This window comes from Ursus arctos, unplaced genomic scaffold, assembly GCF_023065955.2.
Source record: "Ursus arctos isolate Adak ecotype North America unplaced genomic scaffold, UrsArc2.0 scaffold_11, whole genome shotgun sequence".
Taxonomy (NCBI): Eukaryota; Metazoa; Chordata; class Mammalia; order Carnivora; family Ursidae; genus Ursus; species Ursus arctos.
In genome coordinates, this window is record NW_026622775.1 from 72,158,317 (window position 1) to 72,176,067 (window position 17,751).

Below are 17,751 nucleotides of genomic sequence, written 5' to 3' on the forward strand. Positions count from 1 at the left end.
GCCTACAGGCTGATGAGATGAGGAACTTTGCTTCTGGTCAAGGCAAAATAAGTTCGGTGAAGTGTGGGTGGGAAAGTGAATGACTACCACAATACCCACCAGCACCGCCACTCAAGCACTAATGACATAGGCTATCTACACCATGAAGGATGTGGATCCAAAAGAGCAGAGTGCTGGTGGGGACTAGACATTACCTTGGTCAGACTATTCTTGCCCTTGAGATTGGGCTGTGCTTTTTCAAAGTGACTCATTTATTATTTTTTCATCATTTTGTCTCTAATTATCTTATTATGAAATTCTAAGTCTCAAAGCTAAATCAAAGCTAGGCCATTGGTATTTTAGTGTGGATTGTACCACACAATGCAGCACTGAATTATTTCTACCTTACACTGGTCACCAAGGATCCCTCTACACTAGAGTTAACTTCTCATCATTTTGGTTTCAAGCTTCTTATGGGTAGAGACTTCTATTTGTCCTTCACAGTATGAGTAAATAGTAGATGCTCATCAAATGCACAGATAAGTATGTGGTCTTATCTTTTATCAACTCACATAAATAGAATCAGTAATAATATCTCATGTATCTTTGGGTCAAAATCATATAGAATAACGTCAACACGTCAAGGGGTTCCCAATTGAGTTAAGAAATTAAGTTCAAGGGGCGCCTGGTTGGCACAGCGGTTAAGCGTCTGCCTTCGGCTCAGGGCGTGATCCCGGCGTTATGGGATTGAGCCCCACATCAGGCTCCTCCGCTATGAGCCTGCTTCTTCCTCTCCCACTCCCCCTGCTTGTGTTCCCTCTCTCGCTGGCTGTCTCTATCTCTGTCAAATAAATAAATAAAATCTTAAAAAAAAAAGAAATTAAGTTCAATTGTCAAAAATGTGGGCTTAAGCACATGATGTTGATGTAAAAACACACAATCAGCCATTCATTGCTCTCTTCACACATTTGCAGCTTTATGAAAGTTATCAGTGTCATAGGGTTGAGTTTCTACTGCCTCTGTTCTGAATGGCCTATGGGAGAGATGGCATAGGAGACAAGTTCTCCCATTTCTCAACTTACAACAACTGTAAACTCTCTGTTAGGCAAATAAGCTGGAAAATCAGCTATCAATGACCCAAAAGCAAATCCATAACTTTGACATAAGTGTATCCCAATCTTTCCGATCTTTTTTACTCATATATTTTTCTAACATCCTTATCAGTTGGTCTCCCTAGGTTCAAGCTGCTCAAAGTGTGATCTATGGACCAGTAGCCCTGACTTCCTCCAGGAGGTTGTTGGAAATGCAGGATATCAGATTCACTAAGGCCCATATCTACAGTCAGAATCTGCATTTTAATAAGATCCCAAGGTGAAGTAAAAGTACATGTAGTTTCAGAAACACTGTTTCAAGATATCTAAAGAATCTATTTTCATCTTGTGCGGTTTTTGCTGTTTAGGGATTTTTTTGTTCCAGTTTTTGGAAAAGGTAGAATGGGATTGGGGGGGGGGAGATGATAGAACTTCTAGTCATTTGAGTTTTTGGCTCTAATTTTAGCTAAGTCAATAGTGGTTCCTGGTCTGTAGTTTGCTGTACAGTAATTGAGAGAAATAAAAAGGATTGGACCTGTATTTCAACCAATACTAACAATGTGGAACGAGCAAATGTAAAGTCAAGATGACAAAGGATTCCAAAATCCAATAAATTAAAAAGTCCTTTGTCATAGTAAACCGTGTAGAATGTCCTCTCCTTTTCTATTAAGTCAGCAAACATTTATTGGGAATTTGTTAATCTCTGGGTCTATAAGAATGAATAGAAGTCCTGGCATCTTGAAAGCTTCATGATCTAATTGAAACTCAAATAATGTGACACAAAGGGCTAGAGTTAATTCATTTCATATGGGAAATTCCAACAAGAGAGTATATTAATTAGTTCCTGCTTACCCAAACCCTACATACTCTTTCCTGCTCTTTCTAAACCTGTTTCTTCAGCTATTCCTTGGATTCTGTGACCACCCCCCATGTCTTTATTATAAATTCTCCTGTGATTGATTTGGGTAGAATTGGTTTCCGTTGTCTACATGAAAATGAAAATCTCCTTCACAGAGCTGCTGTGAGGATAAAATGAAATAATGTAAATGAGGCACTTAGTAGGGTCTAGGCCCATTAGAAACTCTCAATACATTTAGTTATTATTATTACAGTGATTGGAACTTTGAAGCAGTCACTAGAGAGAAAAGTAAAGAAGAATGGCATTAAATAGATTAACTTAATTAAATTAAATAGATTCTTGCTCTCTCTCCTAGGAACACTAGAAGCTTTTGAACTGAGACTAAATCTGGCTCCATCTGTGAGTCAGACCTCTTTTTATGACTTTTATGACCCTTGACACAGAGTCTCAGTCCAGTCACTGGTAGTTTTTATATTTATTTTTATGTGAGTCCAAAATGAATTTACTCTCTACAAAAGGAGAACCAGTTTCTGCCCAGAAACTTCCACTTCCTGTAGCACAGTTCCTCCAGAGTATTAAAATAGATATTAAAATAAATAACAGAACACAGGAAACAGGGTCATATTGGTGATAGTGATCCTGAGAAGACATCATGCTCTTCTTGTTTCCCTTCCAATGATTTTACACTTTCTGGTGGATTCATTTGTTGGAAATTACAGTCCTCAAAGATCTGACATACACTCAACGCATATGGGGATTTTGTATATGATAAAGATGGTGTCTCAAAATCAGTGGGGAAAAGTACTATTTGATAAATGACAATTGGGTGACCATCTGGGGACAAAAGCATTAGATCTATGCTCCAACCATACCATCACATAAATTTCACATAAAACCAATATTAAAATGTAAGAAAACAAATTTATTAAAGGGCTAGAGGAAAACATGGAAGATTTACTTTTATGTCTTTCGAGTGGAAAAGCCTATCTAACAGTGACTCAAAATCAATAGAGATAAAAGGTTGATAAATTGACAACATAAAAGTTTGGAGAGTTGTGTATGATAAAACACACACACACACGCCATAGACAATCTAAAAGACAAGTGTTAAATTGAGAAGAAATATTTTTCAAATCATATCACAGATGTAAGGTTAATCTCCCTTTAAAAAAAAAAGAAAAGAAAGAAAGAAAAGAAAACAAAACCTAACAGAAAAGAAACAATTGAGAAAAAAATAAAATAGTAAATGGTTCCTATATATAGTCCATTTAGGAGCGAACTTGTTGGCAAAACATACAAGATTTTTTGGCAAGAATGTGGTGGGAAAATGAGTACTTTCAGACATTTCTGCTGAGAGAATAAGCTAGTACAATCCTTATAAAGGCCAGTTTGTCAATAAATGTTAAAATTACAAATACTTATACTTCTCCACCTGGAGATTACACTTCTAGAAATTTGTCCTATAAATATATTCTTGTATACATGAAATAATTTATAAAAGCAAAGATTAAAAGCAACTTAAATTTCCATCAATAGGTAACTTAAACTATGGTACCTTCATACAATAGAACCCATTCAGTGGTTAAAGAGAAAAAGGAAATGAGAAAGCTTTTTACGGACTGAAATGGAAGTTTCTCTCAGATTTATTAAGAAAAAAGCAAAGTAAAGAACAACGGGTATAGTATGTCACCATTTGTGGTTAAAAAGGGGGTGGGCAGAGGAGAATGTATTTTGAAATGTGTAAATGTCTGCCAGCATATGCATCCAAAATTTGTGGGAGCTTACACACACACCCACCCACACACAAACTATTATCGTAACAGGAGGAGAGTGGGAATTGGGGATGGAGAAGGAAGACCTTTCACTGTTATACCTTCTCTCTCTCTTTTTTTTTGAAATACTTAAATACATTGTTTAGCCAAAAAATAATAATAATTAAAACAACATTAAAGAAATAAGAAAAATAAAATAAAGGTCCTGTCTTTTAAGGAAAACTCACAAATTCAAGGCCTTCCATGTGCTGAAATTCTAATGAAAATAATTAGATGACTAACATTTGTAGAGCCTGTACATTAATAAAGTGTTTTCCTCTACTCTTTGATCTCCTTGAACTGTATTATTTCTTCCTTTATTCTTAAAACAACTTACAAAGTTGGTTTTGTTGTCCCCATTTAGCAGTAGCTGAGAAAATTGGGGCTCCAAGGTTCACAAATCCCCAAATCTCACATGCACTACCACAGAGACTGAGACATAAACCTGGGCTTCCTTGCTGCAGGTTGACTTTATTTCTACCATGTTATGCTGCCTTGGGGCACTTGGCCTTGGCTCTTGCTTGAGTGGCTACACTCTACATGTTTCCATTGTCTTGTAGAATGCAGTCCATCCTGATTCTCTTGAGTGATGATACAGATTCATGTGCTGATCCTATTGCAAATCAAGGTTCCTGGAGTCTCCTTCCAGCACAGGAACATAAACTATCAAGGGACATGATAAACACCTGACTGAAAGAACCAAATGCCTAGCAAAGATCAGCTGAATTATTTAACTAATTGAGCCAACTGTGGTACATTTGGATATCTTCCTAATTCTTGACAAGGAGCAAAGTCATAACATGAAATATGAATGGGTGGAATAGACAAGAAAAGGGGAATATAAAGAGTAGTGAGAAATTCAGCCACTGCAGGAAGAATCCTAGAAGACTCATGAAGTATTGGTTCTGTTAGGAATTTGGAGATGCACAATTCCCTTATTTTACAAATTATAATAGGAAACTTTCATAAGCCTATATACGAGGTACTTCACATTTAAGTGCTTCACATTAATAGTTCATCTGATTCTAAAATCAACCTAATGAAGTAGATACTATTATGCATCTCTTTTTTTATAGATAAACTGAGGCACAGAGAGTTTAAGAAAGTCAATAAAGTCACACTGGTAGTAAGCGGTAGAGCAGGCTATTAGAATCCAGACAGGCTGTCCTGAATCCATATTCTTTTTTTTAAATGTTTTTTTATTATATTATGTTAGTCACCATACAGTACATCCCCGGTTTCCGATGTAAAGTTCGATGATTCATTAGTTGCATATAACACCCAGTGCACCATGCAATACATGCCCTCCTTACTACCCATCACCAATCTATCCCATTCCCCCACCCCCTCCCCTCTATTCTTAACCATTAAACTTTGAGGTAAAGTGATTTGCCCATCTCAACTAGTGAACCAAATGAGTGAGTAAACCAAATGGGCTAGGGTCCAGGTTTTCTGCACTGAAGTCCAGAGAGCATCCAGTGTAGACCCACAGGCACTTTAGGACAAGGGAACTGTGATGGAGTTACGAAGATATATCAGGAAGAGAGGGAGAAGGAAAGAGAGAGAGGGAAGGATGGATGGAAGGGGAGGGGAAGAAAAAGGAAGGAAGGAAGGAAGGAAGGAAGGAAGGAAGGAAGGAAGGAAGGAAGGAAGGAAGGGACAGGCCATTTTCCTTGTCTTCAGGGTGGATGGTCCAGCTGCCCATTGGCTTCCTTCTATTCACCTACAGACCAAAAGCTCTGATGGTCTGCTATGGGATGTTTTAAACAGATCTCAGAAGAGTGATATCATTTCATCATTTTGGCCAAAATTTTACCAGGGGACTATATCACCCTAGCTACATCCTCTTTCCAGTTCTGGTCTTCTCTTTCATTAATTAAGAGGAAATTTCCCTGGTTAACAAAACTATGCTTCTTAGTTTTTAGAAGAATAACTATTTGCAAGCATAATTTGTTGAACTTTCTACATACATTATCTCATTTGGCCATTATTAATCCCACTTTAGAGATGAGAAAATTGAGTCTCGGGTAGATTAAGTAATTTGCTCAGTCATATAGCCAGTATGAAGAAAAACTAAGATTTGGATCCAAGACTGATTCTTAGTCTGTTCAGGCTGGTATAACAAAACTGAGAAACTTATAAACAGACTGAATGTCTTACAAAAAAAAATTTATTTCTCACTCTGGAGGTTAGGAAGTCAAGGTACTAGATTTGTTGGTGTCTTCTGAGAGCACACTTCCTGATTTGTAGACAGCTATCTTCTTTTTATTATTTTTTTTAAGAGAGAGAGAGACAGAGAGAAAGAGAACAAAAGCAGGGAAGAGGGGTGGGGGGAGAGGGAGAAGCAGACTCCCCACCGGGCTGAAAGCTCAATGTGGGGCTCCATCCCAGGACCCTGGGATCATGACCTGAGCCAAAGGCAGCCGCTTAACTGACTGAGCCACCCAGGCGCCCACAGCTATCTTCTTGGTGTCCTCACATGGCAGAAAAGGGTCAGGGGGCTCTGTGGGGTTTCTTTTATAAGGACACCAATCCAATTCATGAGGGCTCCACTCATGACTTAATCATCTTCCAAATACCACTACATTGGACATGGAGGGACGTATGAATTTTGGAGGGATGCACTCAGTCTATAGCAGATTCTGAACACTCATATTTAATATGATGAGGTGTTGCTTCCCCATAGCATATTATAAATCCTAAAGCTACTTTCTTATGGTGGGAACATTCAAGTCCTAATGTTGCATCCACCAATTTGAGAAAATAAGCTATACGTGTGTATTTTCAGGTGGCAAAAGGGTGGCCTTTCTTTCCAGCTACTCTCCTATTCCCATCAGGCCAGAGACTGACTTTGACAAGATCACAGTGAATTTTTATCTTTATGTACGAAACTGACCCAGAAGCAAGTTATTTAAGAATAATTTAGCACCTTCTTAATCCAGTCATCTGTTGAAGGGCATCTCGGCTTCTACCATGATTTAGCTATTGTGGACAATGCTGCTATGAACATTGGGGTGCATATGGCCCTTCTCTTCACTCCGTCTGTATCTTTGGGGTAAATACCCAGTAGTGCAATTGCTGGATCATAGGGAAGCTCAATTTTTAACTTTTAAAGGGACCTCCACACTGTTTTCCAGAGTGGCTGTACCAACTTGCATTCCCACCAACAATGTAGGAGGGATTCCCTTTCTCCACATCCTCTCCAATATTTGTTGTTTCCTGCCTTGTCAATTTTTGTCATTCTAACTGGCGTAAGGTGGTATCTTAGTGTGGTTTTGATTTGAATTTCCTTGATGGCTAATGATTTTGAACATTTTTTCATGTGTCTGTTAGCATGGTGCACTGGGTATTATATGCAAGTAATGAATCATGGAACTTTACATTAAAAACTAGGGATGTACTGTATGGTGACTAACATAACAAAAATATTATTATAAAAAAATTCTCTCTATTACAGTAAAAAAAAAAAGGAATAATTTAGCACCATGTTCTAGGCCAGAAGAAAATACTCAAAATTAGAACATAACCCCCAAAGGAAAATAGGTTTCTTGTTTATAGAACTTCATATATGCCTCATATTTCTATAGCATGGTAGGTTTTTTTAAGTTGCTGAGTTCTGACAATGTGTTTTATAAGAAAAACCTACAGCATGGGAGAGAAATCAATGGACATCATTTTTTTTTCTTTTACAATAATCAACAAGTATTTCTTGAATGCATAGTAAACATTCCATTCTATGACGTGGTTCTACCTGTTATCTCTCCCTCATAAGGCTCTTACTGCTCATCTTATGTAACTCACAGCTTTTTCTGAAGTATGTCTTATTTTGTTAGTCAACAAATGGGGTAAATAACTGGCCTTACATTTCCTAATGCTCTTGCCTGGACAACAACCAAGGGGGATAAATTAAAACTTTAATAAATGTCCTGTAGCTTTAAAAGGAAACAGAGCGAAAGTCAAGTATACATATAGCAAAGTGCTGATACACACATTATTTTAGGCAAAGCCATTTCAACTGAAGTGCAGAAGACATCCTGTTAAGGGGGAGAATTTGTGTTTTTGAATGGCTTTTCCCTTTCCATGTATCTGCCTAACAGTTTTCTAGACTTTATTCTTGGTTTGTGATACAAAGCAGATAAAAATCTCTGCCTTCCAGAAGCTTATATTTTGTTGGGGGAAGACAGAATTTACACATAATAGCAAGTAAATTAAGTTGTTATTAAGGAGGGCGCGTATTGCATGGTGCACTGGGTGTTATACGCAACTAATGAATCGTGGAACTTTACATCAAAAACAAGGGATGTACTGTATGGTGACTAACATAATAATAAAAAAATATTATTAAAAAAAGTTGTTATTGGCAAGTGATATGTTTTGGGGGGAAAACGTGCTAGCCGGTAGGCAATTTTAAATAGAGTGTCATCTAGGAAGACTCCGCTGAGAGTTGACATTTGAACAAAACCTAAAGGAGATTGAGGGAGAAAGGCAAACTGATATCTTGGGGGAGAGCCTTCCAAGCAGAGAAAGGGGTAACTGGTAAGGCCCTGGAGTAGCATGGGGAGCATATAATAATGAAATGACCAGAGTGGCTAGAGCAGAGAGAAAGAAGTGAGGGTGGAAGGAGGTGAGGTGAGGTGTTGGGAGACAGGTAGTGTGTGGGCCCTTATAGGTCATCAAAACATCATGCTTATACCAACTATAGCCTCATTTGTAATCCCTATCATTAGCAAAGCATTTTCTGCTTATTTTATGTTCTTGATCAAATTTGAGCCTACTTTGGTGGAGTAGAAAAGTGTAGCAGATATCATTGAACTAGAAATGAATAACCAGACTCAGAAAATATTGAATAAATTATCAACTTCTAAGAAAGTTATTTGACCTGGATTTGACCCTATGTCTCCTCGTTTCTAGTTCTTTCTTTTTTCCACCATATCTTGACTTTATCCCAGGATATCTATTCTTTTAAAATGTGGAGCAAATAAAAATGCAAAAAAACTCTAGGTCATTTATTTAAAAGATTTAAAAGGCACAGAGGGAGAGGAAGAGAGAAACTTAAGCAGATTCTGTGCTAAGCACAAAGCCAACTCGGGGCTCAAACTCACGATACTGAGATCATGACCTGAGCCAAAACAAAGAGTCAGCTGCTTAACTAACTGCACCATCCAGGTGCCCCAACCCAAGTCATTTTTAGCTTTGATACAGTCTCACTCTTGCACCATTGTCCATTTTACTATCCACAGCTGCAAAGGAGTGCAAGTTACACACTGCCCAGCCCTACTGGGCACCATACATATAGACTACACGTGAATGGTGCTTCCTGAAGTTGAGCCAAGTGCTGGCCCTGCCATTATCTATCAGCTTTCCTTATCTTGACTTTATCTCTTATTTCTAGCTCCACACTTGCCCTCTGAACTCAATGGCAGAACTCCATCTTCCCAGTTTTGACTCAATATCCCCTCGATAAAATATGGTTTGCACTGGCATTTTGACAAATAACTGGCCCCAACCCAGCCCAGCCTTGAACCTCATGTGGAATGATTTGCCTGGTAGGCATACTAGCTGTTCCTTTTCCTTCCTGTCCTCACTCCCATGCCCAACAAGATATGGGATAGTTCTGTTCCACATCCATTTATCAAGGTTTGAGAAAAATCAGCTCATAATCTTAGACAGTTGGGATTTATCTTTGATTCTTGTGTTCATTGCAAACCTCCCCAAGCCCTGGGCTGTGAGGTTTTTTTTTTCCTTATGCTGTCTTTGCAGGGTCTTTGACAGTCTTTTTCACAGATCACTAAGCTTGAGCCATTTTGATGATTGGACACTTCAGAAACATGAGAGACTATGGACTATGAGAAACAAACTGAGGGCCTCAGAGGGGAGGGGAGTGGGGGAATGAGATAGACTGGTGATGGGTAGTAAGGAGGGCACGTATTGCATGGTGCACTGGGTGTTATGCACAACTAATGAATCATCGAACTTTACATCAGAAACCGGGGATGTACTGTATGGTGACTAACATAATATAATAAAAAATCATTAAAAAAAAAGAAAGAAATGGACATTCATTAAACAAACAGATCTGCTAAGCTAATAAACTTTGTTTATAAACAAAGCTAAGGAAATTTCCTCTTATAAAATCTCTCACGGTATTGAGCTGTGTGAGGAAAGCAGCTGTTTTCTCAAGGGTGTTTGGGTCCCTAGTCACTGCTGCAATTTACAGTGCCTGTAGCCATGTACTTTCCCATGCCCCACCTCCTGACTTCTGGGTTTGTAAATGATGTGAGAATCCTTGAAGCTACAGAACTGAGACCTCTGGCAACAGATTGCTTCTATGTCTCAGTCACCATAAGAGCTGGTTTCTGACATTGCATTCTATTTCTCCACTGAGGATGCCCTGTTCTTTCTCAATTAAACCTCTTTTTCCTTTCTTTAATCCTCCAGTCCTAGATCCCCTTTGATCATACTGTTCTCTTAACCTAGATCCAAAAAGCCTGTACTGGTGAAAACAGAGGCATCCTTTATCTCTTAACATATGAAATAACTATATTACAATGTAATTACGTATAATGCAAGTATACCATAGCACAAGTATGAGTCATCACAGGAAATTCCCACAATAGGGCAGTCCAAATTCTCTTGCTCTCCATGCATGCTTTTGGTTCCCTGATTTCTCCCAAGGAAATATTTTCTCCAATTTTTCCAGTGAATTAAGCATGGGTGAAATATCTTTATTGTAATTCATAAGTGTTGTTTTCTTACTTTGAGATGAGCCTCAAATCAAGATTTGAAAATACTCTATGAGAAAACATTCACAAAGTAGGCCAAGCTGACTCTTGTGATATTGGCACAAGACAGAATTTCTGAAATGGTGGGCAACAGCTACTTTCCTCCTCCAAGGATAGAAGTATGTAAAATCTAAATTACTCAGAATAAGCCCCTGGGTTGAGGCTTTTATTCTATTGTTAAAAGATTATCAAAAGCTACAAGTGGTTCATCTGTTAGGATATGAAATAATATTAAGTACCATCTCAGAGTATTAACAATTAACAATACTTTGTATTAATAATAGTATAACTATTAAGTATTAATGTATATATATATATTGTGTGTACATATATATTTTATATCTATCTATCATCTATCTATCATCAATCTATCATCTACCTATCTACATGCTGATGACTGGGAGAAAGAAGGATGTGGAGGGGAAGTTTAAAATTACCCAAGGAGTGTCATAATGATTCACAATGAAATACGTGTTTCCAGCTCCAAAGCCAACATGCAAAATAATCCTTTCTAACAGAAGGAATGCTGAAATAGTAGAAAACACAGCTGCAATGTAGGATTCCTCAGGTTAGAGAAGGGACATGAGGGCACAAAGAAAAGTTTGCCTAAGTCAACAAGTAAAGCAGAAAGTTAGCATTTTTTCAAAGAAATTAGAGATTGTTAAGCCTCCATACAATTTTTAGATTGAACTTTGAATATGTGTCTTTGAAAAGAGCAAGGATCCCATGCCTGGATAATAAGGGACCTGAGAGTAGACCATGAAATTCAACCTGGAACAGGATGAGAATGAACCTAACAAAATAGGCCCCAGGATGTGTGGGTGCAGGAATTAGCAGTATTGAGACAAGAAATAGAGAAAGGGCACCAGATAAATTCCAGCAGTTTGGCTAAGGAAGTTTCATGAGAACTCTTGGAAATTTATGTCAGAATTACACTAATTTTTGTAATCACATGCAGTCACTTCTCATTATTCACAGTAGTTATGTTCTGTAAAGCCATCACAACACTTAGTAAACACTAAAGCATTACACTTAGTGGAAATACAGGGGCAGGTTCCTGTGAGCTTCTAGTCACATTTTCATCAGCTAATAGTACATGACCTTGTTTTATGTGTGTTTAAAGACCCTTATTTAACGTATATTGTTGATTCATTAATATTTAATCATATCCAACAACACTATAAAACATGCCAAAATGGAACATACCTAACACATATTTTTTTTTCCCCAAAAGGCACATCACAGCCTTCTTGCATTTAAGAACACTAAATAACACTTCAGAACTTTGCTTAGGGAGAACTTTAAACAGTGAAATCAACAACAAAAAGCACAAAAATGCAAAAAAAAAAAAATCCAAAACAACAGCACCAAATAGGCCACAAAAGGGACACTTGGTTATAGTATGAGAACTGAAGCAAGAAGTCAGTGTTGCCTTGTTTGACCTCAGCTGGGAGCATGCATGCCAGATGACTCAAACTTTCTTATGCCTTGTGCATATCCACAAAGACTGTGAAAGTGGCACGTTTATTGATTTAGGGTTATAAATAAATTTTAGCAAGTAGGTAAATTTACAAATATGGAAACATAAATAATGAGAATTTACTGTATGTGCACAGCTTAGTCGGTATATATGGTAAATGTATTATTCTTATTCTAGAATGTGGTCTTCATTGAGTCCTTTTAAGATATCACATATAGGGGCGCCTGGGTGACACAGTCATTGAGCGTCTGCCTTTGGCTCAGGGCGTGATCCCAGTGTTCTGGGATCGAGCCCCACATCAGGCTCCTCTGCTGGGAGCCTGCTTCTTCCTCTCCCACTCCCCCTGCTTGTGTTCCCTCTCTCGCTGGCTGTCTCTGTCAAATAAGAAAATAAAATCTTAAAAAAAAAAAAGATATCACATATAGATTCCAGGGCTAGGTAGATTCATCCTGACTGTACATATCAAGCCTTAGGTGTCCAGAGTGGCCAAGATTAGGTAAACAGAATGTGTTCAATAAGGCTTATTCAGGCCTGGGTACATTGACTATTACTCAGATGCATTTGTCAGTAGGACCTCAAGACTGAATAGATGTGAGTCTATGCACTCAGACTGTGGCAAATTCATCTCCATGTGGATTGATGCAGTCTCAGGTGAAAGGGGTAAAGGCATCACCCTCCATCCCTGGCCTGGATAGAATCCAGGAGTTGGAACTGTCTGAACTCATTTTTTAGTATTGCTTCAAAACCCCCCCTTAAATAAACTTCCAGTGCTGAGGCAGTAGGAGCAGCAGAATCACCTGCCTCCTGGGAAGCAGCATGCGAGGCTTCATCACTATTTTTGGTTTCCATTATCAGATTGGTCTGGCTAAGGGTCATTGCCTCTCCCTGATTGCATCCATAGCTCTTCTGCTATGTTTCAGTGTTGCAATTCCCAGGACCCTGAAAAGCCAAAGCCAACTGGTATCTTGAACAAAAGTAGGAAAATTCTCTGTGTTAGTTTCCCAAGGTTGCCATAACAAATTATCACAAACAATAGGAATTTATTCTGTCATATTTCTGGAGGCCAGAAGTCTGAAATCCTGCAAGGCTATACTTCTTCCAGGGGCCAGGGGAGGATCTTCTTTGCTTCCTCCAGCTTCTGGTGGCTACAAGCATTCCTGGGCTTCTAGCCCCATAGCTCCAATATTGCCTCCATTTTCACATCACTGTCTCCTCTGTATGCCTATTATCTGCATGTCTCATATAAAGACACTTGTCATTGGATTTAAAACCCACCCAGATAATTCAGAATGAACTCAAGATTTTTAACTTTACCTTTGCAAAAGACTCCCCCTTTTTAAAGATTTATTTTATTTTTATTTTTTTGCTTTTTAATTTAAATTCAATTTAATTAACATATAGTGTATTATTAGTTTCAGAGGTAATTTAGTTATTCATCACTTGTGTATAACACCCAGTGCTCATTACGTCAAGTGTCCTCCTTAATGCCCATCACCCAGTTACCTCATCTCCCCACCAACCACCCCCGTCCAGCAAACCTCAGTTTGTTTCCTATAGTTAATTGTCTCTTTGTTTCCATTTCTGTTTCTCTCTTATTTTTCCTTCCCTTCCCCTATGTTCATTTGTTTTATTTCTTAAATTCCACATATGAGTGAAATTATATGGTATTTGTCTTTCCCTGACTGGCTTATTTCACTTACCATAATACCCTCTTGTTCCATCCATGTCATTGCAAATGGCAAGATTTCATCCTTTCTGATGGATGAATAATATTCCATTGTATATATATATATACACACATACCACATCTTTATCCATTCATCTGTCAATGGACATCTGGGCTCTTTTCATATTTTGACAATTGTGGACATTGCTGCTATAAACATTGCAGGTGTCCCTTCAAATGACTATGTTTGTATCCTTTGGATAAATACCTAATAGCGCAATTGCTGGTTCAGGGTAGCTCTATTTTTAACTTTTTGAGGAAACTCCATACTGTCTTCCAGAGTAGTTGTACCAGTTTTTATTCCCATCAACAGTATAAGATGGTTCTCCTTTCTCCACATCCTTGCCAACATCTGTTGTTTTCTGAGTTGTTAATTTTAGCCATCCTGACTGGTGGGAGGTGGGATCTCATTGTGGTTTTGATTTGGATTTAACTGATGCTAAGCGATATTGAGCATTTTTTCATGTGTCTGTTGGCCATTTGTAGGTCTTCTTTGGAGAAATGTCTGTTCATGTATTCTGCTCATTTCCTGACTGGATTTTTTGTGTTTTTTTGATATGGAGTTGGTATGTTCTTTATAGATTTTGGACACTAGCCCTTTATCTGATAAGACATTTGCAAATACCTTCTCCCATTCTGTAGGTTGACTTTTAGTTTTGTGGACTGTTTCCTTTCCTGTGCAAAAGCTTTTTATCTTGGGGCGCCTGGGTGGCACAGCAGTTAAGCATCTGCCTTCGGCTCAGGGCATGATCCCGGCGTTCTGGGATCGAGCCCCACATCAGGCTCCTCCGCTATGAGCCTGCTTCTTCCTCTCCCACTCCCCCTGCTTGTGTTCCCTCTCTCACTGGCTGTCTCTCTCTCTGTTAAATAAATAAATAAAATCTTTAAAAAAAAAGAGCTTTTTATCTTGATGAGGTCCCAAGAGTTCATTTTTGCTTTTGTTTCCCTTGCCTTTGAAAATGTGTCTAGCAAGAAGTTGCTGTGGCTGAGGTCAAAGAGGTTGCTGCAAATTCTCCTCTAGAATTTGATGGATTCCTGTCTCACATTGAGGTCTTTCATCCATTTTGAGTTTATTTTAGTGTATGGTGTAAGAAACTAGTCCAGTTTCATTTTTCTGCACGTGCCTGGCAAAAGACCCCTTTTGACATTCATGGGTTCCAGGGATTGATATGGACACATCTTGTGTGCATGCGTGTGCGTGTGTGCGTGCGTGTGTGTGTGTGTGTGTGTGTGTGTGTGTAGAGGGCACTATTCAGCCCTTTGTACTCTCCTTTCACATGTTCTTATAGTTTTGTTTTCACCTGGTCATTAAAGTGGTCCCCTGGCCTTAGAGTAAAATGGAAAAACAAACAAACAAACAAAAACCCACAACTCCTTTTTTTTTTAAAGATTTTTATTTATTTATTTGACAGAGAGAGACAGCCAGCGAGAGAGGGAACACAAGCAGGGGGAGTGGAAGAGGAAGAAGCAGGCTCCCAGTGGAGGAGCCTGATGTGGGGCTCGATCCCAGAACTCCAGGATCACGCCCTGAGCCGAAGGCAGACGCTTAACGACTGAGCCACCCTGGCGCCCCCCACAACTCCTTTTAGTTTTAGTCCAAAAGACTTTATTTCCCAGGTCCCAGATAAGTCCCAAGCTGGACCGAAGGATCAGTCCTTAAGAATATATCTCTTCTTTTTTTATAAAAAAAATTATTTTATTTTACATTATTTTTTCTCTTTTTAAAATTTAAATGCAATTAACAATTGTATAGTACATCATTAGCTTTGGTGTAATGTTCAATGATTCATTAGTTGTGTACAACACCCAGTGCTCATCACATCACATGCCCTCCTCAATGCCCATCACCCAGTTACCCCATCCTCCCACCCACCTCCCTTTCCACAACCCTCAGTTTGTTTCCTGGAGTCAAGAGTCTCTCATGGTTTGGCTCCCTCTCTGATTTCTTCCCATTCAGTTTTTCCTCCCTTCCCCTATGGTCCTCTTCACTATTCTTAATGTTCCACATATGAGTGAAACCATATGATAATTGTCTTTCTCTGCTTATGGATATTTCTGTAGGGTGTTTTTGGATGAGATTTGTAGTAAGTAGATGGACATCGAGTAAAGCGGATTGCTCTCCATAATATGAGTGAATCTCTGAAGGCAGAAAGAAAACAAAAGCCTGACCTCCCCCAAGCAAAGGAGAATTCTAGCAGCAGACTGCCTTAGGATTTCATCTTCAGTATCAGTTCTTCCTGGTTTGCCAATAGACTGCCTTTTTACCAAAACAGCAGCTCTTCTGAGACTCCAGCCTGCTGGTGTCCTCAATCAGATTTTGGACTTGCCAAGGCCCCACAATTGCATGAGTGAGTTCCTTAAAATTAAATCACACACACACACACACACACACACACACACACACACAGCCCTTACTGGTTCTGTTTCTTTGGAAAGCTCTGACTAATGCACCCATGCTGTACCAAAGCCCAAACACAAAACCAGTGGCAAAAATACTGATTATTTTTAACTTGACTAAATTTGATATGGCTTTGCTCACTATTGAGTTAAAAGGCTTAGTATTCCGAAGTATTGGTGAGGATGCGGAGAAAAAGGAACTATCTTGCCCTGTTGGTGGGGATGCAAACTGGTGCAGCCACTGTGGAAGACAGTATGGAGGGTCCTCAAAAAGTTAAAAACAGAACTACCTTGTGATCATGCTACTGGGTATTTAGACCAAAAATACAAAAATACTAATTTGAAGGGATACATGCACTCTGATGTTTATAGCAGCATTATTTATAATAACCAAACTATGGAAGCTGCCCAAGTGTCCACTAACAGATGAATGGATAAAGAAGGTGTGACACATATATGTGATGGAATATTATTCAGCCATAAAAATAATAAAATCTTGCCATTTGCAATGGCATGGACAGAGATAGAAAGTATAATGCTAAGTGAAATAAGTCAGTCAGAGAAAGACAGATACCATATGATTTCACTCATGTGTGGAATTTAAGAAACAAAGCAAATGAGCAAGGGAAAAAAGAGACAGAGAGGCAAGCCAAAAAACAGACTCTTAACTATTGAGAACAAACTGATGGTTACACCGGGGAGGTGGGTGGGGGGTGGGTGAAATAGGTGATGGAAATTAAGGAGTTCACTTGTCATGATGAGCACTGGATAATGTGTGGAATTGTTGAATCACTATATTGTATATCTGAAACTAATATAACACTGTATGTTAACTATACTGGAGTTAAATAAAAAGTAAAAAAAATTTTTTTAAACGAAGATGCAGTGGTAAGGGGGAAAAACGTCTTAGTGTTCTTAAAAGTCATGTTGTGAAGTTTATTTTTATGTCCCACAATCTCAACAACAAACTCAGTTCACTTAACTGGATGCCTTATTTTTATATTTAGTTTGTTGGTATGAAGTTTCCTCATGTCTGTGATTGGCATCACTATGCAGTTTTATAAGCAGGAATAGAAGTTCCACTTAGCTTTGTCCTCAATCAGTAGAGGTGGTCTCAAAGAGCAACATAAGCATCACGAGGAACATGTTACAAATGAATACTCTCAGGCCCAACCAAAACCTTCTGAATCAGAAGCTGTCAAGGAGTTTCTTTTAACAAGCTCCCCAGGTGATTTTGATGGAAGTTAAAGTTTGAGAATCAATTTCCCACAATGAAGATCAATGTCCTTCCCCAATTACCTCTATTGACTAGTAGGGTCCTGAATAGAATCCTTTTAGATTAGCTATTGAAAAAAATATTAATTTCGTGCAACCAGAATTGCAGGTAATTTATAAAACAGTTCCAACCTGACTTTTGTTACACTTAAGAAATTAGCAAACGTGATAAAAAAATTTTTTATTCAGTACTTAATTAACACTTAATTCCTCTTCATTCCTGTTTTGTCACTTCCCTCATGCTTTATCCTGTCACCTAAATTACCTTACCCTCTCTCCAATTCATTGATTAATCATTCAAGGCCCAGCTGACGTCCTATCTTTCTCATGATGTCTTTTCAGCTACACTGC